General features: G+C 53.1%; 1 protein-coding gene across 1 annotated transcript in view; it reads right to left on the bottom strand.

Annotated features, from left to right (window-relative positions):
- Positions 1–26,009, bottom strand: part of ZBTB16 (zinc finger and BTB domain containing 16) — a 143,870-nt gene that overhangs the window by 116,008 nt on the left and 1,853 nt on the right. The gene's annotated exons all lie outside the window — the stretch shown is intronic.

Here is a 26,009-nt window from a genome sequence, read left to right as displayed (position 1 = left end):
TTTCTCCTATGGCTCCGTGTTGCGCAGCCCTGTCTGGAAGCAAAGACTTCCTCTCATTCCCTTCGTTTTCTCCCGTGTGGCCCAGGGATGGACGGAAATGAGTATGTTCTCCTCGCCGGAACTGGGGCATCGCATGACCAGCTCTGAGCATGATGGACTGATCGGCCAGCCGAGCCCAGAATAACTGCCTCTCTGACGGACTCAAAGCCAGCCACTTAAAGGGGTGCATAAGAGGGCCAGGGGGCAATGGGGTGGCACAAAGGGGTATCAGGGGCTGGTAGAGCACAGGAGGGCATGGGGCATGGGAAAAGCATAGTCAGAAGTCATGGGTTCTAATCCCCGCTCCACTACTTGTATGCTGTGTAACCCTGGGCAAGTCACTTCACTTCTCTTTGCCTCAGTGACCCCATCTGTAAAATGGGGATTGAGGCTGCGAGCCCTATGTGGGACAGGGACTCGATTTGTTTTTATCCACCCCAGCATTCAGTCTGGTGCCTGGCACATAGTAAACCCTTAACAAATACCATCATTTATTTTATTTTATTTTTATTTAAGGGTTCAGGAGGGCACAGGAAGACACAGGGGGCCTAGGGACAGGAGAGCAGGGAAGGGTATACGGAAGGACATGGGGATCCAGGAAAATGCAAGAGTTCAGGAGGGTACAGGAAAGCCCGGGTGACAGAGAGGGCACAGGGAGCCTGGCGGAGAGGGAAGGAAAAGAAGAACACGGGCAGAACACTAGACAGCGCAGGCTCTAACATGCCCTCCCTCCTGCCCACTAGGCATGTCTTTGTTTATGACCGGAGGACTGATGGTCAGCCCAGCAGCAGGCAGGAGGGACAAAAGCGGGGAGGGTCCCAAAGCAGCACGACGGATTCAAGTAAGACCCCCACAATTCCCATCAGATCCTTTATCCATGCGGCCAACGCCACTAGCGACACTGCACGCCCACGCATTCGTTACGCCTTTATCTATTCCTCTTCCAGAGGCTAACGGGCAGGCGGAGGGGGGAGCGGGGGAGACTCTAGGGGCTGAGACACAGAAGTGTAATTCCAAACCTAGAAAAGCTAAAATCAATATCTGTTTAGCGGCTCTCCCCCTCCTGTCCCTCTCTCTGTAAGATCATGACTCTGTTTTAGGAGAATACAGGCTCCTGAAATGCAGCCTTAACAAACAGAACATTGCTCAACTGTTCCAGAGGAAGGTGTCATAAACAAGCAACCACATGGCAAACATATTGATTTCTCAGCCCTTATCTCACAGCAACCGGCGCTCAGTTACCAGGGAACTTTAATATGTAATTTACTGCAAGTGGCGAGAGAGAGCAGGGGGTGAGAGAGACCCAGGGGGTCTGAAAGGGTTGATGGAGATTTCAGCTGATGCCCCGGGACCCAACAGGTGTCTTCTAGGACCGGGGTGCTGTCGGTCAGTCAGCCGATCGATCGTATTTATTGAGCGCTGACTGTGTGCAGAGCGCTGTACTAAGCGCTTGGGAGAGTACAATATAACGAACCCATTCCCTGGCCACAGCGAGCTTACAATCTAGAGGGGGAGGCAGACATTAATAATTATAATGCTAATGATAAATGGCATTTGTTAAGTGCTTACTCTGTGCCAAGCACTGAGTCCCTTTCCACATGGGGCTCACAGTCTTCATCCTTGTTTTACAGATGAGGCACCTGAGGCGCGGAGAAGTGAAGTGACTTGCCCACGATCACACACAGCGGACAAGTGGCGGAGGCGGGAATAGAATCCAGGTCCTTCTGACTCCCAGGCCTAAGCTCTATCCACTAGGCCGGGCTAAATTACATCAGGCATGAGCGCTTCCAGAGCATGTCAAGGCACAGGGGCAGCAACCCACTGCTCCCGGCACCACCGGCGGGGCTCCCGGGCTCCCTGGGCAGCTCTGTTCATGCCCTAATCTCCGGCACTTTTGTCCCAGTGCCAGTCCTTCACCCGTGTCCAAAGAGAATCCATGGAAATTCCCTCCCTCTCCAGTCTTGTGCAATGCCCTGTGCAGCGCCAAGATAAATGGGAAGTAATGTGGCCTAGTGGAAAAAGCATGGCCTGGGAATCAGGGGACCTGGGTTCTAATCCCGGCTCTGCCCTTTGTTTGATGGGTGACCTTGGGCAAGTCACTTCACTTCTTTGGGCCACAGTTCTCTCATCTGCAAAATGAGGATTCAATACCGTTCTTCCTCATAATAATAATAATTATAATAATAATTATGGTATTTAAGTACTTACTTTGTGCCAGGCTCTATACTAACAGTTGGGGTGAATACAAGCAAATCGGGTTGGAAACAGTCCCCATCCTATCAGGGGCTCACAGTCTTGATCTCCATTTTACAGATGAGGTAAATGAGGTACGGAGAAGTGAAATGACTCGCCCAAGGTCATACAGAAGACAAGTGGCAGAGCCAGGATTAGAACCCATGACCTTCTGACTCCCATGCTCTATCCACAACACCACTCTGCTTCACTATGGGACCTACTTATCTTGTATCTGTCCCAGTGCATAGTACAGTGCTTGACACGTAGTAAGTCCTTAACAGACACTACCATCATTATTAATTATTATTAGTGGAAAGGGCGCGGGCTATGACTCTGAAGACCTGGGTTCTAATCCAAGCTCTGCCACTTATCTGCTGTGTGACCTTGAGCAAGTCACTTCATTTCTTTGGACCGCAGTTTCCTCATCTGCAAAATGGGGATTCAATACCAGTTCTCCCTCTTGCTTAGACTGTGAGCCCCAAATGGGACCTGATTACCTGGTATCACCCCAGCACCTAGAATAGTGCTTGACAAGTATTAAGTCCTTAACAAACACTACCATCATTATTAATTATTATTAGTGGAAAGAGCCTGGGCCTAGGACTCAGAGGACCTGGGTTCTAATCCAGGCTCTGCCATTTATCTGCCATGTGACCTTGGGCCGGTCATTTGGCTTCTCTGTGCTTCAGTTTCATCATCTGTAAAGTGGCGATTATATAGACTGGGAGCCCCACTTGAGGCAGGGACTGGGTCTGATCTGCATATTCTCTACGCCCGGCACTTAGTACATTGCTCAGCACATAGTAAGCACTTGATGAATACCAAGATTATTACAGTGGGAGAGGGAGGAAGGCTGAGGTTTGAAAACCTTCCCTGCCCTTTCCGGCACCATGCTGGGAGTTTAAATGGCTTTATATATGGGTGTGAGTGTATGCGTATCCCACACTGCACCGCCACACTAATTAAGAGCAATTGTGGCGAGTCATTAGAAGTGGGAAAAGTGCCGTCAGGGGACAGCAAGAGAGGGTTTAAGTTTAGAAGTTAAGAAACACAGCCGAGGTTCAGTTTTCTGAAGTCAGTGAGAGCTGGTCCTCGTCCTGTGTCTGACACATACAGAGTCCTGCATATGACACACTCAGCCCAGGTCCACGTCCTGTGTACCATCCACACAGGATCCTGAATGTGATCCACCCAGCCAAATTCGTGTCCTGTGTATGATACTAGCAGAGAATAGTCTACCAACTCTGCTATATACTGTACTCTTCCAAGCTCTTAGTACAGTGCTCACGGCCTAGTGGATGGACCATGGGCCTGGGAGTCAGAAGGACGGGGTTCTGATCCCAGCTCCGCCACTTTTCTGCTGGGCAACCTTGAGCTTCACTTCACTGGGCCTCAGTTCCCTCATCTGTAAAATGGGGATGAAGACTGTGAGCCCTGTGGAGGCCAGAGTCTATATCCAATCTGAATATCTTCAATCCCAGTGCTTACAACAGTGCCTGGCACAGAGTAAGTACTTAACAGATACAATATTAGCAATAATAATTATAAATACGATTGATTGATTGATTGAACCCAGGTCCACATCCCATGTACAACCCATCCTGCCCAGGCCTGCATCCCATAAGATTCTGTATGGGATCCACCCTGTCTGGTCCATGTCCCGCATATGACTCGCTTAGCTCTAGGTCTTGGTTGTGAACTACCCATGTCTCACAAACAAGCCGCACAGGATCTTGTACATGACTCCCCCAGCTAGGCCCGTGTACCGCGTACAGAATGATGTACCATCTACGCAGGATCCTCTGTGGTCGCCCTCACTCTCTACATCTCCTTGGCGCCTAGCAGCATGCCCCAGTGGAAGGAGTCTGGACTTGGTAGTCAAAGAACCCGGGTTCTAATTCCAATTTTGCCACTTGCCTGCTGCATGTCCCTGGGCAAGTCACTTCACTTTTCTGGGCTTCAGTTTCCTCATCTATAAAATGGGGATTAAATACCTGTTCTCACTCCCCCTCAGAATGTGATCCCCCGTGTGGGATACGAACTGGTTCCGACCTGATTAACTTCATTCATTCATTCATATCTATCCCAGCGCCTAGGACAGTGTTCTGCACATAGTAAGCGCTTAACAAATACCGACATTATTATTCATTCATTCATTCGTATTTTTCGAGCACTTACTGTGTGCAAAGCACTGTACTAAGCGCCTGGAAAGTACAATACAGCAATAAAGAGAGACACTTCCTGCCCACAATGGGTTTATAGTCTAGAAGGCGGGAGACAGACATCAAAACAAGTAAACAGGCATCAATATAGATAAATAGAATTATAGATTTATACACGCATCCGTAAGAGCTGTGGGTCGGGGAGGGGGGGAGAGCAAAGGGAGAGAGTCAAGGTGATGCCAAAGAGAGGGGGAGCTGAGGAAGAGGGGGCTTAATCTGGGAAGGCCTGTTGAAGGTGTGCCTTCAGTAGGGCTTTAAAGGGGGGAAGAGTGCTTGTTTGGCAGATTTGAGGAGGGAGAGCATTCCAGGCGAGAGGTAGGACGTGGGCCAGGAGTTGGCGACGAGACAGGAGAGATGGAGGCCCAGTGAGAAGGTTAGAACCAGAGGAGCAGAGTGTGTGGGCTGGGATGTAGAAGGAGAGAAGGGAGGTGACGGAAGACGGGGCCAGGCGGTGGAGAGTTCTGAAGCCAATAGTGAGGGATTAATAGTGATTAACTTGTATCTACCACAGTGCTTAGTAGAGTGCTTGGCACATAGGAAATATTTAACAAATACCACAATTATTACTAATAATGGTGTTTGTTAAGCGCTTACTATGTGCAAAGCACTGTTCTAAGCGCTGGGGGGGATACAAGGTGAGCAGGTTGTCCCACATGGGGCTCACAGTTTTCATCCCCATTTTACAGATGAGGTAACTGATGCACAGAGAAGTTAAGTGACTTGCCCAAAGTCACACAGCTGACAAGGAGCAGAGTCGGGATTCGAACCCCTGACCTCTGACTCCCAAGCCCGGGCTCTTTCCACTGAGCGACGCTGCTTCTCTAAGCAGAGTATTATTATTACTACTATTTTCATTTTCATTGTTACTGTTATCATTATGGAAACCAGGAACAATACTGCTGGAGCAGTCATCAGTTGGACATCAGATTCAGGGAGGTTGGCATGGGGCAGCATTGAAGGTGCCAGGTGTGGGGGCAATGGGGCTGGTGCCCCCTGGGTTATCAGCTGTGGGGATAATAATAATGTGGGTATTTGTTTAGCGCTTACTATGTGCAGAGCACTAAGTGCTGGGGTTAGATACAGGGTAATCAGGTTGTTCCACGTGAGGCTCACAGTTAATCCCCATTTTACAGATGAGGTAACTGAGGCACAGAGAAGTTAAGTGACTTGCCCACAGTCACACAGCTGACAAGTGGCAGAGCCGGGATGAAGCCATTGTCTCTCCACAGATATCTGGTTTGGATGCCCAGCCTCACTCACCTCAGGGCTCCAACCAGAACCAAGAACTTCTGAGCAGGGTGGGAAGACCTCCAAGCAAGGGGGTCTTTGCTGCCTGCCCTTCTAATCCGCTTGTCCTCTGCTCTGTCCCTCTCCCCCAAACACCACTCCAGTGGAAAAGTTGGCACTTCTGTTCAGTTGGGACAGGGACGGAAGGGCCTATGGGATCCAGGGAGGGGAATCAGAGAAAGAGGGTGTAGGCAGGGCCAGGAATCCCAAGATGGAAAGGGCTGGGGTCCCAACACCACCCCCTCCCGCTCTTGCTTCTGATCCCATCAGTCACTGTGTCCTTCCAGCGGCCTGGGGCTCCGAAGAGGGAGTAAAAAGAAAATTCTGGTGCTGGTGCGTTTGCCCGAAGAAACCCTCGACTTCCAAAAGGTTCAGGACCCTCTCAACGCAGACACACAAATACCCAGCCACACAGACACACGGCACACAGATGCACAGACACAGCTAAGTGGTAACACAGACACACATATATGCAGACACCTGGATACACTGAAACATGGAAACACAGACCCACAGATATAGACCCACAAAAACAGATTCATGAACACATGAATACACAGATAAATGGACACATGGATACCGTGATGCACAGATGCAAGGATACACAGGTACACGAACAGAAGAATACACAGGCACACAGATACCCAGCCACTCAGATACCCAGACACATGGATACACAGATGCAAGACACACGGATACACAGATACACGGACACACTGACCCACAGATACATGGACACACTGACCCACGGATACACAGATACACAGACTCACAGACATACAGCTACACAGATCCAGTCCTGACCCACTCCTGACCAGTCACGGTGTCACCCAGCATGCTAACCCAGTGACCACTGGAGACGGCCCACTTAGAACAGTGCTCTGCACACAGTAAACGCTCGATAAATACCACTGACTGACCGAATGAATGAATGGATGGAGAGTCTTCCATCTTTCCAGTAATCCCAAAGGCCTGGAGTTTTCAGGGGAGTCAGCCGAGGGCAGTGGGGCTCTCACACAGTTCGAGGTGAGGACGAGTCCTCCCTTCAGTTGCCTCTTAGCTGAGGTTGCCACTTGAATGGCCAAGGGATGGCCCTGGGTGTTCACCTCACCAGTGCCGGGCATTTTCATTGAGCAAACTTTGAAAAAAAATCCTTTTCATCCAGTGGCTCAGTAAGTCTCTGGGAATTTACAAGATAAATACTGGTAATTTGATTCATATCTTCTCCCAATCCAATTCTAAAGCCAATTCCAGGTAAAGGACACTAATTATAGCCTCCGGGGAGAGGAAAGGCGACTCTCCCGGGTAAGGCAGCAGCGGCTTTGGGACCTGCCAAGCTCCGCCTAAACAGAGGCAATCGGGAGTTCAAAGAAAACTTCACCCTTCCCCCTCTACCCAAAGCCCCTTACCCCCAAACTGGACATTTTTTAGGATACCCCATCGGTCATTCATTCCCTCAATCATATTTACTGAGCTCCTAACGCGTGCAGAGCACTGTACTAAGCGCTTGGGATAGTACAATACAACAACAAACAGACTCATTCCCTGCCCACAATGAGCTCACAGTCTAGAGGGAAGTATTTGTTGGGGGGAAGGGGTTGGTATGTCGATTTCCCAGTGAGGCCAGAGAATGGGGAGTGCTGGGTTCCCACCTGCAGGGGCAGCGGGGGCCAGAGGCTGCAGTGTAGGCAGACTGCATCTTCACCACTCCAACTCAAGGCATTTGGGTTTCCTTCAGGGCTGGGCCCAGGCGGCCCCTCCTCCTTCCGCACCCTCCCCCCACTCACTGTACCTCTCAGGGCCGAACCCACGCAAAGTGGGTCACCCCACCCAGATCTTGGCCTCCGGGTCACAACAGGGCCCTGTCCTTCAGCTCCAGGCAGGAACCTTCCTGTGCGGGTGGGCAGATGGGGGAGGGGAGGTGACCCGGGCACCTCTGGGCCTCTCTGCCTAGTGAGCCTCCCCCTCCCCCCTCCCCACCCCTCATCGCCACCAGCCCACCACCCCCGGCCGTGCGCACACTCGCTGAGCCGAGGGCCAGGGCGCCCGCCGGAAGGCGATTCGTATCTCAGCGGAAGCCGCAGCCACCGAGGCATCTTTGGGCCCCGGGCCCTGACTTCCTGGGCTGCCAAGGCCCTCCAGAGGTCATCCCATCCCTCTCCCTGCCTCCACGATAGGTGACCCCATTCCCCCCATCTAACTCTCAGTATCCAGGAACGGACTGTCGAAGTTGGAGATGAATTATCCAGATTTCAGGTTGAGCCATGATGGGAGGATGGGGAGGGATGCAAGGACGCGCTGGATGAGAAGCAGCAGGGTGTAGTGGATAGAACACGGGCCTGGGACTCAGAAAGATATGGATTCTATTCCCGGCTCTGCCTCTTGTCTGCCATGTGACCTTGGACAAGTCCTTTCACTTCTCTGTGCCTCAGTTACCTCATCTGTAAAATGGGGGTTGAGACTGTGAGTCCCATTTGGACAGGGACTGTGTCCAACTCTATTTGCTTGTAAACCCCAGAGCTTAGTACAGAGCCTGGCACATAGTAAGCACTTAGCAAATTATCACAGTTATTACTATTATCGTTATTATGACTAACTTAGAGATGAGTTACCCAGAACTCTTACCGTCTCCTCCTCCTCCTCTTGGCCGTCTACCATTTCTGGGGCATTTTGCTGCTCAGGGGTGGGGAAAAGGAAGGGAGTGAATGTTTGGAGGTGATGGAGGAGAGAAACAGGGGTACCAGAGATATTCACAGAGAGCAGCATGGGGCCTAGTGGATAGACCACGACCCTGGAGTGAGAAGAACCTGGCTCTAATCCCGGCTCTGCCACTAGTCTGCTGGGTGGCCTTCGGCAAGTCACTCTGTACCTCAGTTACATCATCTGTAAAGTGGGGATTAACACTGTGAGCCCCATGTGGAATTAATGTTGGTACTTGTTAAGTGCTTACTATGTGCAGAGCACTGTTCTAAGCGCTGGGGTAAACACAGGGGAATCAGGTCGTCCCACGTGGGGCTCACAGTCTTAATCCCCATTTTACAGATGAGGGAACTGAGGCACAGAGAAGTTAAGTGACTTGCCCACAGTCACACAGCTGACAAGTGGCAGAGCTGGGATTCGAACTCATGAGCCCTGACTCCAAAGCCCGTGCTCTTTCCACTGCGATCTTGTATCTACTCCAGTACTTAGAGTAGTGCCTACCATGCAGTGAGTGCTTAACAAATACCATTAAAAAAAAAAGGAGCCTGGCTGAGAGAGGCCTCCCTGCCACGGGGCCAACCTAGCTAATTTCCTCCCCAGCGGCCCGTCGAAGGAGTCCAGGTCTCTGTCCACCATCCCGAGAAAAGCAGGAATGAACCGTGATGGGCGAGAGGAGCGGGAAATGGGGGCAAGGATGTTCGCTTCTCTCCTGCCGCACGGCTGCTTTGTCACTCCCTCTGACCATGGCCTGGTCTCTCAGGTTGAGTTATGGGGGCTGGGGTGGGAGTGGGGGAGGGAAAGGCTAGGGGCCACTCAGAGGCCTGGGGAACCCCCCGATTACAATCCCTCTCCTCCTATCCCTCACGTCCGTCTGTCCGTCCATCTGCTGGACCGGGGTCAACTTCAAACCGACCACCCACTCCCCCCTAGAGTCATTCCTCCCAAATCCTGAACTAAGTCACAGGAGAGGGGATGGCATGGTGGGGGAGGGGAGAGGGCACTAACACACACAATCACAGAAACACACAGACATACACCCAGTCACACCCCAATGGGAGTCACACACAGATGCAGAATTACATAACCTACAACACACACAGAGATATGCTTGGTTACACACAGAAGTACAAACATACAGATAGACTGAGGCACAACGAAGATACACACACACGCACACTTATGCACACACAAACAAAACAAATTCTCCCTTAAACCCCCCGCCCCAGCCGGTCGCCCCGTCCCTGCCCCCAGCCGGGTCCCTGGGACAATAAGCCTCTTCAAGCCAGCATGGAGCCCTCTCCTCTGGGGCCACGCTGGAGAGGCCTGAGTGCACAAACACAGCCCCCTTTCAGCGCAGCCCCTCTCCCTCCAGCTCTGGTTTCAGGTGACCCAGGAAAGCATTCTGGCCAGGCGGCCCGCCCGCCGGGACCTTGCGGTCACTGTCCTGGAACATGGCCACCCTCCTGTCCGAATCCCAGCTCTGGGCGGGGTGGGGGGGGGTCGGATCTGGGGACATGGAGGGAGGAGACAATCTGCAGCTGTAGGGCAGGAAGGACTTGGAAATGGCTGCTCGGCTCAGAGAGGATTGATGGGTATGGTGGGGGCCGGAGGGAGAGGCAGAGATGGACGGATTCACACTGTTTCCGCAACCTCCACCAACCCCGCCCCTACCCAGGTCTCTGGCCCCACACCCTTTCTTCGCCCAGAGACCTCTCCTGCCGGCCCCGGTCAGTCAGTCAATCGTATTTATTGAGCGCTTCTTGTGTGCAGAGCACTTTACTAAGTGCTTGGAAGCACTTAGTAGTATTGCGCTGTTTAGTATTACACTAAACAGACACATTCCCTGCCCACGCTGAGCTTACAGTGGAGAGGACCCGTTCGGGTCTCATGAGGATTGGGCAAAACTGGCTTTCTAAGATAGCCATCCTACAAAGGACAGCATGGCCAAGGCCAAGGCCAGTGCACACACAAGACCTGCGGGGATGTTCTGTTGCCCCGTTCACCCTGGCCGGGGGCAGGAAGTGAAGACACAACGAGGTGCAGTCACACACTCCACCAGGCAGAGAGAAATACTCACACATAAAGATAGAGATGCACACTCACTCACTCACACTTACTCACAGAGAAACAGACACATCAAGAAACAGAGAAACACCCTGATGCACGCATAGCCAAGCAGAAGGAAACACACTGGCACCCAAAGAGAGATGCAGAGGGATGCACACGGAGAGGTTGAGAGCAAAAGACCAAAATGATGATGATGGTACTTGTTAAGTGCTTACTGTCTGTCAAGCACCAAAAAACCCTCCAGCCCCTCCAAGTGTCCAGGAAATCAAGACTAGGGCTAGACACAAAGAAGAACTTCCAGACTGTCGGAGAGGTTGGACTCCCCTGTTCCTTCTCCAAGGGCCCCCTCTCCGCCACCCAAGCCCCCAGGGCTCAGGTAGAGTCAAATAGGGCCCCAACAGTGCATTTCCTCGCCACTCGGGACCCTGCCCTTTACCCTCCCCCAACCCCACAACATTCAGACACAAACTGGGTCACTGTTCATGCACCCACCCAAGTGGGTCAATAGCAGTAGTGGTAATAGTATGAACTGAGCAGTCACTGGCTGCAGTGCCCTGCACTAAAAGATCAAGCACTAGTTTTTACTGAGTACTTATTGTGTGCAGAGCACCGTACTAAATACTTGGGAGAGCCCAATACATGGAGTTGGAAGACATGTTCCCTGCCCTCAAGGAACAAGAAGAAGCAGCAAGAGCACAGGCCTGGGAGTCAAAAGGACCTGGGTTCTAATCCCAGCTCCACCAACTTGATTGTTGTGTGACCTTGGGCAAGTCACTTAATTTCCCTATGCCTTACTTACCTTATTTGCAAAATGGGGATTTAGACTGTGAGCCCTTTGGAGGACATGGACTGTGTCCAACCTCATTATCTTGTATCCACCCCAGCACTTAGAAAGTGCCTGGCACACAGTAAGCCTTAACAAATACCTTTTTTTTTTTAAAAGGAGCTTACAGTCCACACTAAGTGCTAAACAAGAAAGGGACACATTCCCTGCTCAAGAGGAGCTTCCATTCTAATGGGGGAGACAGACATAAAAGTGGGTGCTGGGGGACCCTGTCTGACCCAGGGGTCTGAGTGAGGAGACAACATTCTTCCCCGCTCCCATTCCCCCGTGACTCTTACACAAGAACATTCCACTCTGTTCAGGGCAGCCCCAAAACCTCCGACCCTGACAGTCCAGACCGCTTGCCCCTCACCTCCCGGACCTGCTTTGGCTGGCTGTCCTTTGCAGGACTGTTGAGGTCTTCCCGTCCCTTCGCCACCCTCACCCCCGACCCCAGTGTAACATTTGTGAATATGTACATATCTTTAATACATTTATTTTTATTAGTGTCTCCTCCTCTAGACTGTAAGCTCATTATGGTCAGGAAATGTAATAATAATAATGAATAATTTTGGTACTTGTTGAGCGCTTACTATGTGACAAGCACTGTTCTAAGTGATGGGATGGATATAAGTTAATCAGGATGGACACGGTCCCTATCCCATATGGATTTCACACTCTTAATCCCCATTTTACTGACAAGCTGAGGCCCAGAGAAGTGAAGTGACTTGCCCAGGATCACAAAGCTGATATGTGATGGATCCGGAATTAGAACGCAGGTCCTTCTGACTCCCAGGCCCATGCTCTATCCACTAAGCCACACTAAAGAGTCTGTTTAATATTGTTTTGTACTCTCCCAAGCACTTAGTATGGTGTTCTGCACACAGTATGTGCTCAACAAATATGACTGACTGACCGATCCCTCCCCCCAGATCCCTAAATCAGAGTGAGAGGTGGCTAACGCCTTCCCAGGCCCCGGCCTTAATGAACGCGAACGCGTGGCTGGGGAGGAGACCCATTTCTCCATCGCTTTAAGTAATGGCCAGATAGACCCTCCTCTGAGGGAAAACCAGCCACTAACTGGAAGGTTGGATTAGGTAAAATCAATAGCCACCACTGCCGCTGCCTCTGCCTGCTTTAGCTCACACTTCCCGGCCCAGCCAACCTGGTCCCAGCTTCCCCCAGAGCCAGACCACAGTAGGTCCTGGAGATGGTCCGGCCTGGCCGAGATCCAGCCCCACGAGACCCCAGCCCTTCAGATTCTTGAAGGGGAAAGGGGTGAGGGGGCTCAAGCCTGATGAGCATCAGGGTTGGAGGGGAGTGACCTGGGAGTCACCTGCCCGCATCATCCCCGGCAAGGGAAATCAGAGGGAGCCAGCATCCTGGAAAGACAAGCCCCCAGTGTCTGCCACCCCAGTGGGTCTGGAGAGCTCGGCGTGTCTGCGAGCAAGTCAAGAGTCAGGGGGACACGCACTCAGGGTCAAAAGTGGAGGCCGCGTCCAAGCCGCGAGACCCTGGTACGGGATGCTGGGGGATCTCCGCTGCCTACCACCTGCTCGGATTTCAGCTTGGGGTCTGTCTTTGCTGAGTTAGAAGCTGGGGGGAGTGGGGAGAAGCTGGGGGAGCATCTTCTCTCTCAGCTTCTTCAAAAACCCCAGAAAGCAGAGCCACCGGCCTGAACCCTGTGCTGGGGGCGGCCCCGCGTGAGCTTCCTTTATCCAACCACAAAGAGATGGGAGGGGAGCGAGGGGCCAGGAACCCGGGCTCCCAGCTGGGGCTCCGGGCGAGGAAGAGGGGGCCGGGGCTGGGCCGGGGGCCGGCCTCCTCCGTTGAGGTTAGCAGTTAACGAGGGGGCCGGGATAGTGCCGCTCTCGCAAACAGCCAAGCGTCCCCCCCCACTCCACCCCAACCCCGGTTACACAACGCCGGGCCTTATCTCTCCTACGCAATTGTCAGTTTGCACAGGTTGCGTAGTGTGCGACAACCACAGCCCTGCCAGAGCGTCTCCGGCACTCACGGTCGTGGAGGGAGGGGAGGGACCCAGGACGGTTAACCTGAATTCAGACCACCGGTGCTCCGATTGCAAAAGAGACAGACACACAGTCCTACGGCGTCGTGGACACGGATCCGCAGAGGCTCAGAGTCGTGCAGAAACAAAAGACTCAAAGACCTCCCTGCCGAAAGACCCAGGCACCCCAACACATACAGAGGCCCAGAGTTACTCAGAAACAGAGACCCAGAGACCTTGGGGCACTCAGAGTGATGGACCCAGTCAGACAGACACACAGAGATGCTGAGACAGGCACGGTCTGAGACCCAGAAAGAGACCGATTTGATAAACGTCTAAGTTTCCTTCCCTTTGGTCTTGACTGCTCTCTTCTTCCTGAACTTGCCTTGGGGTGAGGTGGGTCAATCAATCAATGAATGAAATTTACTGAGCGCTTACTGGGTGCAGACCACTATAGCAATCAATCAATCAATCAATCAATCAGTGGTATTTATTAGGCAGGTACTATGTGCAGAGCACTGTACTGAGAATTTGGGAGAGTACAACACAACAGAATTAGCAGTTCCCTGCCTATAATGAGCTTACAGTCTAGAGGGCATAGAAGCAGCATGGCTTGGTGGTTAGAACACGGGCCTGGGAGTCTGCCGCATGACCTTGGACAAGTAACTGCACTTCTCTGGGCCTCTGCAAAATGGGGATTAAGAATGTGATCGCTACACAGAACAGGGACTGTGTCTATTCTGATTAGCTTGTATCTACCCCAGCGCTTAGTACAGTGCCTGGCATATAGTATGTGCATAAGAGGTACCACAAAAAAAAAAAGGCGGGGAGGGGGACAGAGATTAATATGAATAAATGAGCATTTGGGATAGTAAAATAAAATAGAGTTGGTAGATATGGTCCCTGCCCACATGAAGTTTACAATCTGAGGGGATTGGACAAAGGCTAAAGTGATCAGCCCTATGTGGGGGGATGGGAGAAAGGGACTTCTTCTGTCACCTTTAGGATCTGGGGAGCAATCCAGGCCTAGGGGATATCAGATTCATTCAATCATATCTATTAAATGCTTGCTGTGTGCAGAGCATTGTACTAAGTGCTTCGGAAAGTACAATACAACAATAAACAGTGACAATCCCTGCCCACGATGAGCTCACAGTCTCCTGAAAGAGGCTGGCTCAGGCCCAGTCCAGGCCCGGTGGGTTCCAGCCACCGGGCCTGGAAGTTCCCCCAAGCTTCCAGGCCTCTCTCTTACCCTGGCTCCTGCAGACTAGCCAGGGACCAGAGCCCCAGCCATTGTGGGAGCCCACTTTAAAGGATCAAGCCAGCTGCTGCTCCTTACTGAGGTCTCCAAGGTGATGGGAGGGAACAGAGGCCTGGGTAGGACAGGGTGAGTCAAAGGGGAAGAGCACAGTGAGGACCAACCCCCATCAGAGCTGGTGACAGGGTATTAACTACTCCTGGGGCCCAGGGGGAGAAGGGGATGAAGTGGAGACCGAAAGGGTCACAGATATTCCTGGGGGTTCACTAAACTCAATCTAAAAAAAAACTATAGATGAAACTTCAATGCTCCATCAAGCTAAGTCAGCATTTACAGCCTAAAAGAAGCTTGTTCCTTCTATAAGTGGAAGGGGGGTGGAGGGAAAGAGGAAGAGAGGGAAGAAAGAAGGAGGGGGGGAGGAAGAGAGGGAGGGAGGACAGGCTGACAGGCAGGGATGTGAGCTGGACCTGGGTCTTCCAAGTTGAATTTACCCTGCAGTTCAAACTGTTTTTTGGATCCAAACTGTTTTCATCCTCAGTTTGGGAGGGTTCGGATTAGCACAACCTGTCCTTAAATCCTGTCTAAAACACATGGTAAGCATTTTGCTTTTATTTATGTCATCAATGGTTCCAATGGAGATGATTCATCCTTCCTCTAACACCCTGCTCTAATATGGTTTACTATAAATAATGCAGAGAGACGGGGAGACGGGGATAGAGAGAAAGAGATGGGGAGGGAGAGAGACGGGGGGAGGAGAGAGAGGCAGGCAAGGAGGGAGACAGGGAAGGAGGGAGGCAGGAGATACACTCTACTATTTCCCTTATTACTCTATTTCCCTCTCCCTAATCTATTTTAATGCCTGTCTCCCTATATAGACTGTAAACTCCTTGTGGGAAGCGAACTTATCTACCAACTCTTGTATTTTCTCAAGTGCTTAGTACAGTGCTCTGGACACAGTAAGCATTCAATAAATACTATGGATTGATTGATAGAGGGAATGATAGAGACCACCTATAGTAAGTGCTAAATAAATTCAGTAATAATGATAGTAATAATAATCATAGAGAGGGAATACAAACTCTGGCAGAGAGGACTTGGGGTCCCTCATGTTCATGGGCTTCTAACAGAGTTCTCATTGTGTGGATAACTGAGCTGGAAGCAATTCCCCACCCCAAGAGAAACAGTATAGTCTAGCGGATAGAGCATGGGTTTAGAGAGTTAGGAAGATCCGGCTTCTAATCCCGGCTCTACCACTTGTCTGCTATGTGTCCTTGGGCAAGTCATCTCACTTCTCTGTGCCTCAGTTACCTCATCTGTAAAATGGGGATTAAGACTGGGAGCCCCATGTGGGACAGGAACTTGATTAGCTTGTCTCTGTCCTAGAGACTTAGGCTTAGAGGCGTGCTTGAAACATAGTAAGCTCTGAACAAATACCAGTAATGACAACAACAGCTTAACAAATACCATAAAAGAAAAAAACCCAAAAACAGCCCTAGCCAAAGGTTGAGAACTTTTTCCACAGAGAGTCAGACCCGAGGCTGGAACACTAGTAGGTATCTGGAACGATGAAGGTTGATGTTACCTGGGACTTTGAGAGATGAGCTTCACAGCCTCCTAGCCCTAGAATGGTCTTTGGGGGGTCAGCCTCGCCATCCCCCAGACTCCTGACCCCATCTATCCTGACTGCAAAGCCACTGGGGGGAGGGGGGAGCAACAGAGGCGATCACACCTCCCTAAATCCTCCATCTCAGGATCCCTCAATCCTTCCTGCCTCCATGGAAAATTCTCCCCCATCTATCAATCAATCAATACTACACTAAGCATTTGGGAGAGTACAGTGTAACAGAGTTGGTAGGCACATTCTCTGCCCACAACGAGATTAAAGTCTAGCGGGGATGGTTTTATCATCTACTACTGCTGGTTAGGGTTTGTCCCAAAGCAGCAGGTTTGTCTTGAACCTGTGAGTTTCACCAGGCTGGGGCAGAAGAGCTGCGGACGGGCTGGCTGACATTTGCAGCAGAGGATGCTGGGTACCAGGCCAGAGAGGGCCTCAGTTTCCCTCTGTAGAGTGCTGTGGACGGGGTCAAGCCCACTATGCATCTCCCTCCCCGCCAGCCAACCCAACCCAAGGCTTAACTGGGAATGAAATAAGTGCCGGGGATCAAGTATCGATGTCACCTTGCATTTTAATCCATAAGGACTTCGACTGAGCAGCAGACGCTGCCACGTGTTCTTGGAATGAGGGTGTCTGAAAGAGCAGCATAGGTGAATGTTTGGTGTTCACAACCTAAAACAGGGATTTTATCTTCACTTTCTTAAATAAACCACCCGTTCCATTGGTGCTGGAGCTATAGACAGCCTAGAGGTGCCAAGGCTCTGGACCACTCAGGAGAGCCGGGGCTATGGACTTCCCAGTCCAAAGGTGCAGGGGCTCTGGACAGCCCAGCCCAGGCCAGGGGTGCCAGATCTCTGGACAACCCGGAGGTCCCAGGGCTCTGGAGAGCCCAGAAGTGCCAGGGCTCTGGACCAACCAATCCTGACCCCAAACGAATCTTCACCACCCCAGGGGTGCTCCCCACGGTCCCGTTCGCATCCCACTCCCTGATCAGCATTTCCCCATCGCTGGACTTTGGCCCATCCCCCTGAATTCCCCAGTTAAGACTCGCCCAAGGAGACCACCTCCCTCCCCCCTCCTCAAACACAAAGCAAGGACACCTCCACAAAGCTATCAGCTGGCTCCTTAACTTTAGTGACCAACCCGTCAGTCCCCAATCCCTGCTCCCTGACCCGGTGACCGTGGGGGGCGGGGAGGGAGGGCGAGGGGTGGGGGCCCCGCGGTGTCCCTTGGCTCGACCCCCGCCCCTCGTCAAGTGTGTGTGTGTGTGTGTGTGTGTGTGTGTGTGTGTTGGGTAAGGGGGGATGCTCCTCTTCCCCTCTTCCCCCGCCCACCCATTCTTCTCGCCCCCGAAGCAGGGTCGAACCCGCCGGATAGCTGGAAGCGGGGAGTGGGTCCAAGCGGAGGCGGCTGCTGCTAAACTGTTTTCGACAACCGCTGTCTCACCAGATACCTGCGCCCCCCTCCCCAACCCCCAGGTCAGGTGCAGCCCACATCTTTCGCCGAGCGGAGGGACCGGCCCCCTCCCCTCCCCCCGCCCCCAGCTCCGGCAGTTTATCTCTGCGCAGGGGAGAAACCGGCGCTTATCAGGGGCATCTCTCCCTCTGGATTGTTCAACAGCCGCAGGGTTATCGGCGGGGCGATAGGCAGAGATAGCCTCAGCCTCCCCAGGGAAGGGGCGGGGGGCTTCCCGGCCTCTAAGCCCCTCTGCAGAGCCTCGCCGGATGAAGATGGGCCGCCTGGACCCTACTCATCTTCATCATCATCATCATCATTATGACATCTGTTAAGCGCTTACTATGTGCCGGGCACTATACTAAGCGCTGGGGTAGATACAAGCCAGTCGGGTTGGACACAGTCCCTGTACCATGGGGGGCTCACTGTTTCGATCCCCATTTTACAGATGAGGTACTGAAGCCCGCAGAAGGAAAGTGACTTGCCTAAGGTCACACGGCAGACAAGTGGCGGAGTGAGATTAGAACCCATAACCTTCTGATTCCCAGGCCCGTGCACTGTTCGTCCAGAGATCCGCAGGTTCGGAATGGGGCTTCGTCCGGGGGGCTGGGTCGGGGGGCGAGAGAGGACTTCAAGGAACAGAGAGGGACAGATGGAGAGAGCACAGAGACTCAGGGTCCGAACCGAGAGAGGGACAGAGTGACGGAGAGAGAAGTCATACGGAGACGGAGAGATGAGACAGAGAGAGCGCTCGCACAGGAGACATTCATTCATTCAGTGGTATTTATTGAGCGCCTACTGTGTGCAGAGCTCTGTACTAAGCGCTTGGGAGAGTACAACACATTAATAGACCCATTCCCTGCCCCCAACGAGCTTACAGTCTAGAGGATCCAGTAGGACAGATGAAATAGAGGCACAGGGGCAGAGCAGAGATAGGGAGAGATTAACAGAGATGGGGTACAGAAGGAGGATGCCAACTAAAGACCCCGAGATGGAGAGATGAGACAGAGAGAACGGAACAGGGAGAGATGCCACAGAGACATCGAGTCGGAGAGATGAGACAGAGACAACGGAAGAGTAACAAAGAGATTGAGTGAGAGACAGAGAGAGAGAGAAAGAGAGAGAGAGAGAGAGAAGGAGAGCACACAGGAGATACCCAGTCAGACGGATGAATAGGGGGAAATGGACAAAGCAGAGACAGGGGTAGAGTAACAAAAAGATAGCGCAGAGAGAAGCCACACAGACACACCGAGACGAAGAAATGAAACAGACAATGTGAAAAAGCATGGAGTAGGGGATAGAACACGGGCCCGGAAGGACTTAGCTTTTAATCGCAGCTTCGCCGCTTGTCTGCTGTGTGACCTTGGGCAAGTCACTTCACTTCTCTGAACCTCATCTGTAAAATGGGGATGAAGACTGTGAGCCCCCATGTGGGATGTGGACTGTGTCCAACTTGATTAGCTTGTTTCTACCCCAGAGCTTAGTACGGTGCCTGACACACAGTAAACGCTTAACGATGACCATTAGAAAAAAAAAAAGGACAAAACAAACCACGGAACAGAGTGAGAAAGAAAGAGAGAAAAAAACCTCCTCGGACGGGGGCACTAGAGACACAGGGTCAGAGCAGAGACAGGGAGAGAGTAATGGAGAGATGGCCCAGACGGAGATGCCACATGAAGACACTGAGAGGGAGAGATGAGGCAGAGACGGGCGAGGGAGCAACAGGCAGGGAGATGATAGAGATGGCGAAGAGGGAGAAGGAGGAACAGGGCGTCCTTTGGGACTTGGCAGGAATTGCTGTTGGCGTTCAGTCTTTAGTAACTGATAATAATAATGATAATTATGGTATTTGTTAAGCGCCCACTGTGTGCCAAGTAGTGTTCCAAACGCTGGGATAGACACAGGGTAATGAAGTCGGTCACAGTCCCTGCCCCATATGGTGCTCACAGTCTCAGTTCCCATTTTCCAGATGAGGTAACTGAGGCTCAGAGAAGTTAAGTGACTCGCCCAAGTTCACACAGCAGACAAGTGGCGGAGCCGGGATTAGAACCCACGACCTCTGATTCCCAAGCCCATGCTCTTGTCCCTAGGCCATGTGGGGGGATGGGGCTGGAGGCTGGTCCGAGTGACCTCACACCCCGTCCGGGGGGGCGGGGAGGGGGAAGCGGGCGGGGGCCGTACACCGGGGGCAGGGTGGGAGGGGGGCCGGAGGGAGGGGGGACCGGGACGAGGACAGGGCCGTTGCGAAGTCGAGTGACAGAATCCAGGGCTGCGCCGAATGAAAGCCTCAATGGAGCAGGCTAATTTACACAGGAAGTGAGCACTTACCGAACCCTTCATCCCGACACACAAACCCTTCGGCCCGATCTGGAAGCAATTACCTCCCGTTAACCTGATCTGCTCGCCGCTAAAATTAACTGCAAACAGAAAGATTTTTCACTTTTTGCGGCAGGAGATGCCCCCGCGTGCCCCCCCCACGCCGGCCTGCCGGTTAGCAGTTTCTCAGCCTTATTGGAAAATTAAACAAACAAAACTCTTCAAAATCCTTCCCCCGAATCACCTTCTCGCGCAGCCGTCCAAACAGAGGACAGCTGAGAAGTCGGCCCAAGGCAGGATCTAAACTCAGAGCCGCCCCCACCCCTATTTTAGACAATCTTCTGGTCCGGGTGTTCAGTGCAATGCTCTGCACAAATGCTCCGCGTAAATGCGACTGATTGATGAAAGAAGTTCCTCCTAGAGACGCCTCGCGTCCCCTGTCTTCTTCCGTGTGCCTTGGGGAATGACCCCCGGGGTTTTTATAATAATAGGAATCACAATTATGGAACTTATTAAGCGCTTACTCTGCCAAGCACCGTTCTTAGGGCTTGGGTAGGTACAAGTTAATCAGGTTGGACAGAATCCCTGTCCCACATAAGGCTCACAGTCTCAATGCCCATTTTACGGATGAGGTTACTGAGGTCCAGAGAAGTGAAGTGACTTGCCTAAGGTCACACAGCAGACAAGTGGCAGAGTCGGGATTAGAACGCATGACCTTCTGACTCTCAGGTCCGGGCTCTTTTTAGGGGCCTCGCCGGGTCAGCGGTCCCCAGGGGACAAGTCTCCTCCCGGCTCTGGGGTCTACTCTGAGCCTCCCGCAATCATGGCCTGTAAAGGGACGGCGACTTCCCCGGCTTAACAAATGGTATCTGTTAAGCGCTTACTAAGCGCCAGGCACCGTACTAAGCGCTGGGGTAGACAAAAGCGAATCAGGTTGGACACATTCCCCGTCCCACATGGGGCTCGCAGAGGTCGCCATCCAAGCCGGGTGGGCGGCGGGTTTGGCGGGGTCCCAGGCGAGCGGCGAAGAGGGTACTCTCCCAAGTGCTCAGTATAGTGCTCCGCATAGAGTAAGCGCTCAGGAAATACGATCGTATGCTTTGTGGGTTGCTTTTCTTTTTTGGTGGGGGGCACCCCATCGGGGACAGCATCTCGGGAAGAAACGCGGAGCCGGACCCTGCCGGCTTAGGGTGGCCGGGACTGGAAGTCCTTATGTCCCTTGCCCTCCCCTTCCTCCGGCCGAATAAATCAAAAGTTCAAGGCTGCAGGAGGCGGCCCCCGGCCCCCGCGCTCCGGTGACGAGAAGCAGAGCTGCTGCCGCAGCAACCCCCAGCATCCTGACGGCTCTGGGCCCGGCGGAGCGGGGGAGGCCGCAGGGGTCAGCCCCACAGCCCTCTGCAAGGACCGGCTCTCCCAGCCAGAAAGCGGGCCGCGGGGCGGACCGGAGGAAGGACCGGAGGGCCGCGGCTCCGCGGGAACGGAGGCCCTGCTTCCCATTAGCGGCTTGTGACAGCAGCTGCTGCTAATAAGGTCCATCGCCCAGAAACAAGAGCCCCAGAGTTGTCTTTTTGGCCTCTGGAAGTAATCAGCCCCTGGAGTCGAGGTTTGGGATGGGGGGAGGGGACCCGCGGCAGCCGGGGAGGGCGGGGGGCGAGGGGTAAGGAGCGGGAACAGAACACATGCAGAACACAACCCGGCGGCCCCTCGCGGTTCTCAAAACCAAAATACATTTAAGAGACGGGGCGGCGCAAGAAGTGTTTAAATAGACTGGGGACGGATGGATCCGGAGATGGGCGGAGGGAGGGATGCGTCCACTACGGTCATTAGAGGGGAAAGTTAAGGATGTCGGGCTGTCACCCCTCACCGGGAAGAGGGACATCCAGGAGGGCGACTGTTCCCCGGCCTTCCCAAGCCAGGCCCCTAGCCCCATCCAATGGCTAAAAGTTCCCTCTGATAATATTAATTGTGGTATTTAAGCGCTTACTTGGGCCAGACACCGTACTAAGCGCCGGAGCGGACACCAGCAAATCAGGTTGCACACGGTTCCTGTCCCGCATGGGGCTCATAGCCTTAATCCCCATTTTACAGATGAGGGAACTGAGGCACAGAGAAGTGAAAGTGACTCGCCCTAGGTCACACTGCAGGCCAAGTGGCGGAGCAGGGATTAGAACCCACGACCTTCTGACTCCCAGACTCGTGCTCTCTCCCCAACGCCAGGCTCCTTCCCGTACAGCTTCTAGACTGTAAGGTCGTTGCGGGCAGGGAATGTGTCTGTTTACTGTTATATTGTACTCTTCCACGCGCTTAATTCCCCCAGACCTTCCAAGCTCTGCACACAGTAAACGTTCAATAAATACGATTGCCTGACTGTCTGAAGTCGTGTAGACTCCTTGAGGGCAGGGAACACACATCTTTCTAGGGCACTCTCCCGAGTCTTAGTGCAGAACTCACTCAGAAGAGGCTCAATAAATGCCGTTTTTGATTGACTGATTGATCATGGCAAGCCTCAGTCGGTTCTGTTGTGGCACAAGCCAGTCCCCTCTGGCCTGAGGAGTCTGTGGAAGTCGACGAAGGCCTTTTTTGAAAAATTCATTCATTCAGTAGTATTTATTGAGCGCTTACTGTGTGCATAGCACTGTACTAAGCGCTTGGGAGAATGCAGATACAACAATAAACAGACACATTCCCTGCCCACAACGAGCTTATGGGGGGGAAAGCACAACAGTACCAATTAATAAAATGATAGACATGTACACAGGTGCTGTGAGGCTGGCTGGAGGAAGAGCAAAGGCAGCAAGTCGGGGCGACGCAGAAGGGAGTAGGAGATGAAAAGTGGGGCTTAGTCTGGGAAGGTTTCTTGGAGGAGATGTGCTTTCTAACGGCATTTGTTAAGTGCTTACTATGCACCAGGTACTGTACTAAGCAGTGGGGTAAATACAAGCTCATCAAGGTTGGACACGGTCCCCGTCCCATATGGGGCTCGCAGGAGGTTAAAATCCAGGCCGGGGGTGGGGGTGGTTAGCGGGTTTGGGGGGGGGGGGGGCTCAGGGCTGCAGAGACTACCTCATGAGTGTTTCTTCAGTGGGGGAAGCACGGAGAGAGCGATTTGTAGTGGGTCCGTCTAAACTGGGTAGGGATTTCCCCGAATTAGTGTGAACGGGAAGAGGACGGGGGTGGGGGAGGTTTCTGTGTATCTTGTCTTCAACTGAGGCTTCCCGAGGCATAATTAACTTTCCCCGCTCGGTCACTTTTCATATCGGGCCTTTAGCCTGCGGTGCCTCACCTAGAGCTGTTGTCGGGGCTGGGGGTCCTGCCCGATTTAAACCTTATGTGACACCCACCCTTTTATGGTATTTGTTAAGTGCTTGCTATGTGCCAGGCACTGAACTTAACGCTGGGGTAGACACAAGCTAATCAGGTTGGACACAGTCCATGTTTCATATGGGGGTCACAGTCTTGACCTCCATTTTACAGATGAGATAACTGAGGCACAGTTAAATGATTTGCCCAAGGTCACGCAGTAGACAAGTGGTGGAGATGGAATTAGAACCCAGGTCCTTCTGACTCCCAGACCCGAGCTTCATCCACTAGGCCACACTGTTTTCCCCCAGCTGGCCTCGGGGGGTGGGGGGGTTTGAAGAACGGGGGAGGGGGGACGACGGAGGCCTGGTTTGGAGAAGTCAAGCCCTCCAGTGCTCCCGAGCCTTAAGCCCAGATTCTATTTTCCAGCCACCCTCGACTACACAAGTTCCACCTGGACCTCCTGCCCACCACCTGTTCACAGGTTAGGCCTCTCGGGAGCCTCAGTTTACCCATCTGTAGGATGGGCTGGAGCCCGTCCCCCAAAAGACCCCCCTTTCGTTCACCAGACTGGTCCAGTGAAGCTTAACAAATCTCGGGGGAGAGTTGGTTTTCTGGATGAATGGGAAGAGGGGGTAAAACAGGCCACATCGCTGGTCCGTGGGAAAGGAGATGGGGCAGATTCAGGTGGTTTCAGGCATGGAGCGGGAGAGGAACCCAAAGACCCCCACCCACCTCGTCCGGTCATGAGAAGCAGCGTGGCTTAGTGGAAAGAGCACGGGCTTGGGTGACAGAGGTCGTGGGTTTTAATTCCGCCTCTGCCGCTTGTCAGCTGTGTGACTTTGGGCAAGTCACTTCACTTCTCTGGGCCTCAGTTAACTCATCTGTAAAATGGGGATGAAAACTGTGAGCCCCACGTGGGACAACCTGATCACCTTGTATCTACACCAGCGCTTAGAACAGTGCTTGGCATATAGCAAGGGCTTAACAAATACCATTATTATTATTATCATCCGGAACCCTGAAGCAACTGGCTGGGGGCGATGCTCTTCCTGGAAACACAGCCGGCCGGGACCCCCCGCCGTTGGCCAGAGGACACGGAAGGGATGGACTCGGCCAGGATCGCCCCTCCTAAGATTCAGAAAGAGTTTCCCTGACACGCGCGGAAGTATACACGGAAACAGTCACAGCACGTTCACTTCGCGGATCCGGGGACGGAGCCACGTCCAGTGAAGAGAGACCAGGGGATCCCCTTGTCTCCACGATCCGACCGGGCGGAACGGGACACCAGGCCGGGGGTGGGAGGAACGGGAAAGCGATAGATGCAGCGGGGGACAAGAAGTGGAGGGATCCACGCTTCAAGCCACCCTCCTTCCTTTATGGTAGGTGTTGAGCACTTACTACGTGTCACTGTCCTAAACGCTGGGGTAAGTACAGGTTAATTTGTTCGGACACGGTCCCTGTCCAGCATGGGGCTCACAATCTAAGTAGGAGGGAGAACAGGTATTTAATCCCCATTTTACAGTTGAGGAAACTGAAGCACAGAGAAGTGACTTGCCCAAGGTTACCCAGCAAGCAATCGGCAGAGCCGGGATTAGAACCAGGTTCTCTGTCTCAAAGGCCTGTGCTCTCTCCGTTAGGTTATGCTGCTTCTCTGGCCTGGGTGGAGACTAGACGCTTCGGACGCCTCGCAGGGACCTGGATTCATCCTGGGTGGGGGAAGGTGAGCTCCAGAGGGACAGAAAGGAACCTGATGGGGAAGCTAAGGGACCCAGGAGCCCCGGGAGCTGCTAGCGGCACTGTCTCTGGTCGGCTGAGGGGCTTTGGGCAAGTCGCTTAGCCTCTTTGGGCTTTCCTGAAAAGGGGGTGAGAACCCAGCTCTCTTGGACTGTGTGGATTGTACCCCCTGTTTGGGGCAAAGTTAGCGTTTAATAAAGTATGTAATTATTGTGGCGGTATCAAGGAACTTGGCACCCAAAGGGAGAAAAGAGGTGGGCAAAGGAACCGAGGTGAGGACAGCCCAAAGTTTCCAAAAGTCCCGACCTTCAGTGCTTCCTCCCGCTCCTCTGAGGGCCCAGCACCCTTCAGACCCCCACCCGCCCATTCGGGGGCCAAGGATCGCAGGGCACTACCAATTTCAGTGAGTCCCCGCCTCGCCGGCCGGCTCCCCGATTCTGCCCACCGCGGGATGCCACGCGTCCCCACGCCGCTTGCGGGCCTGGGGTTTCCAGGGGCGCCGCTCCGGCCACGAGGATTTCTTCGAGGCTGGGTTTTTTTGGGCTCTTTGGGAAAGTCTGAGGCAGAGTCCCCGGGCCGCCCCCCGCGGGGGTGGAGGGCAGGCAGAGGCTGCTTCCCGCCCGCTCCGGAAAGCGCCGTGTCGTTCGCCCCCGGGGATCGGGTGCCGGGCTCGGATGCGGGGGGATCCGCCCCGCGCCCGGCCCGGGGAAGGATGGAGGCGAGATCCGACCGGGAGCCGCAGCCCCCGCCTCAAAGCCGCCTGCCGTCCCTCGGCCGCGGAGGTAACAATAATAATAATAATAATAGTATCTGTTAAGCGCTTACTCTGTGCCAGGCACTGTTCTAAGCGCTGAGGTAGATACAAGGTAATCAGGTTGGGGCTCTCAGTCTCCATCCCCATTTTACAGATGATGACGATGGTGTTTGTTAGGCGCTTACTCTGTGCC

This window comes from Ornithorhynchus anatinus, chromosome 11 (genome assembly GCF_004115215.2).
Source record: "Ornithorhynchus anatinus isolate Pmale09 chromosome 11, mOrnAna1.pri.v4, whole genome shotgun sequence".
NCBI lineage: Eukaryota > Metazoa > Chordata > Mammalia > Monotremata > Ornithorhynchidae > Ornithorhynchus > Ornithorhynchus anatinus.
Note: the sequence above shows the minus strand (reverse complement) of the source record. Positions and strands in the feature narration are given on the sequence as shown.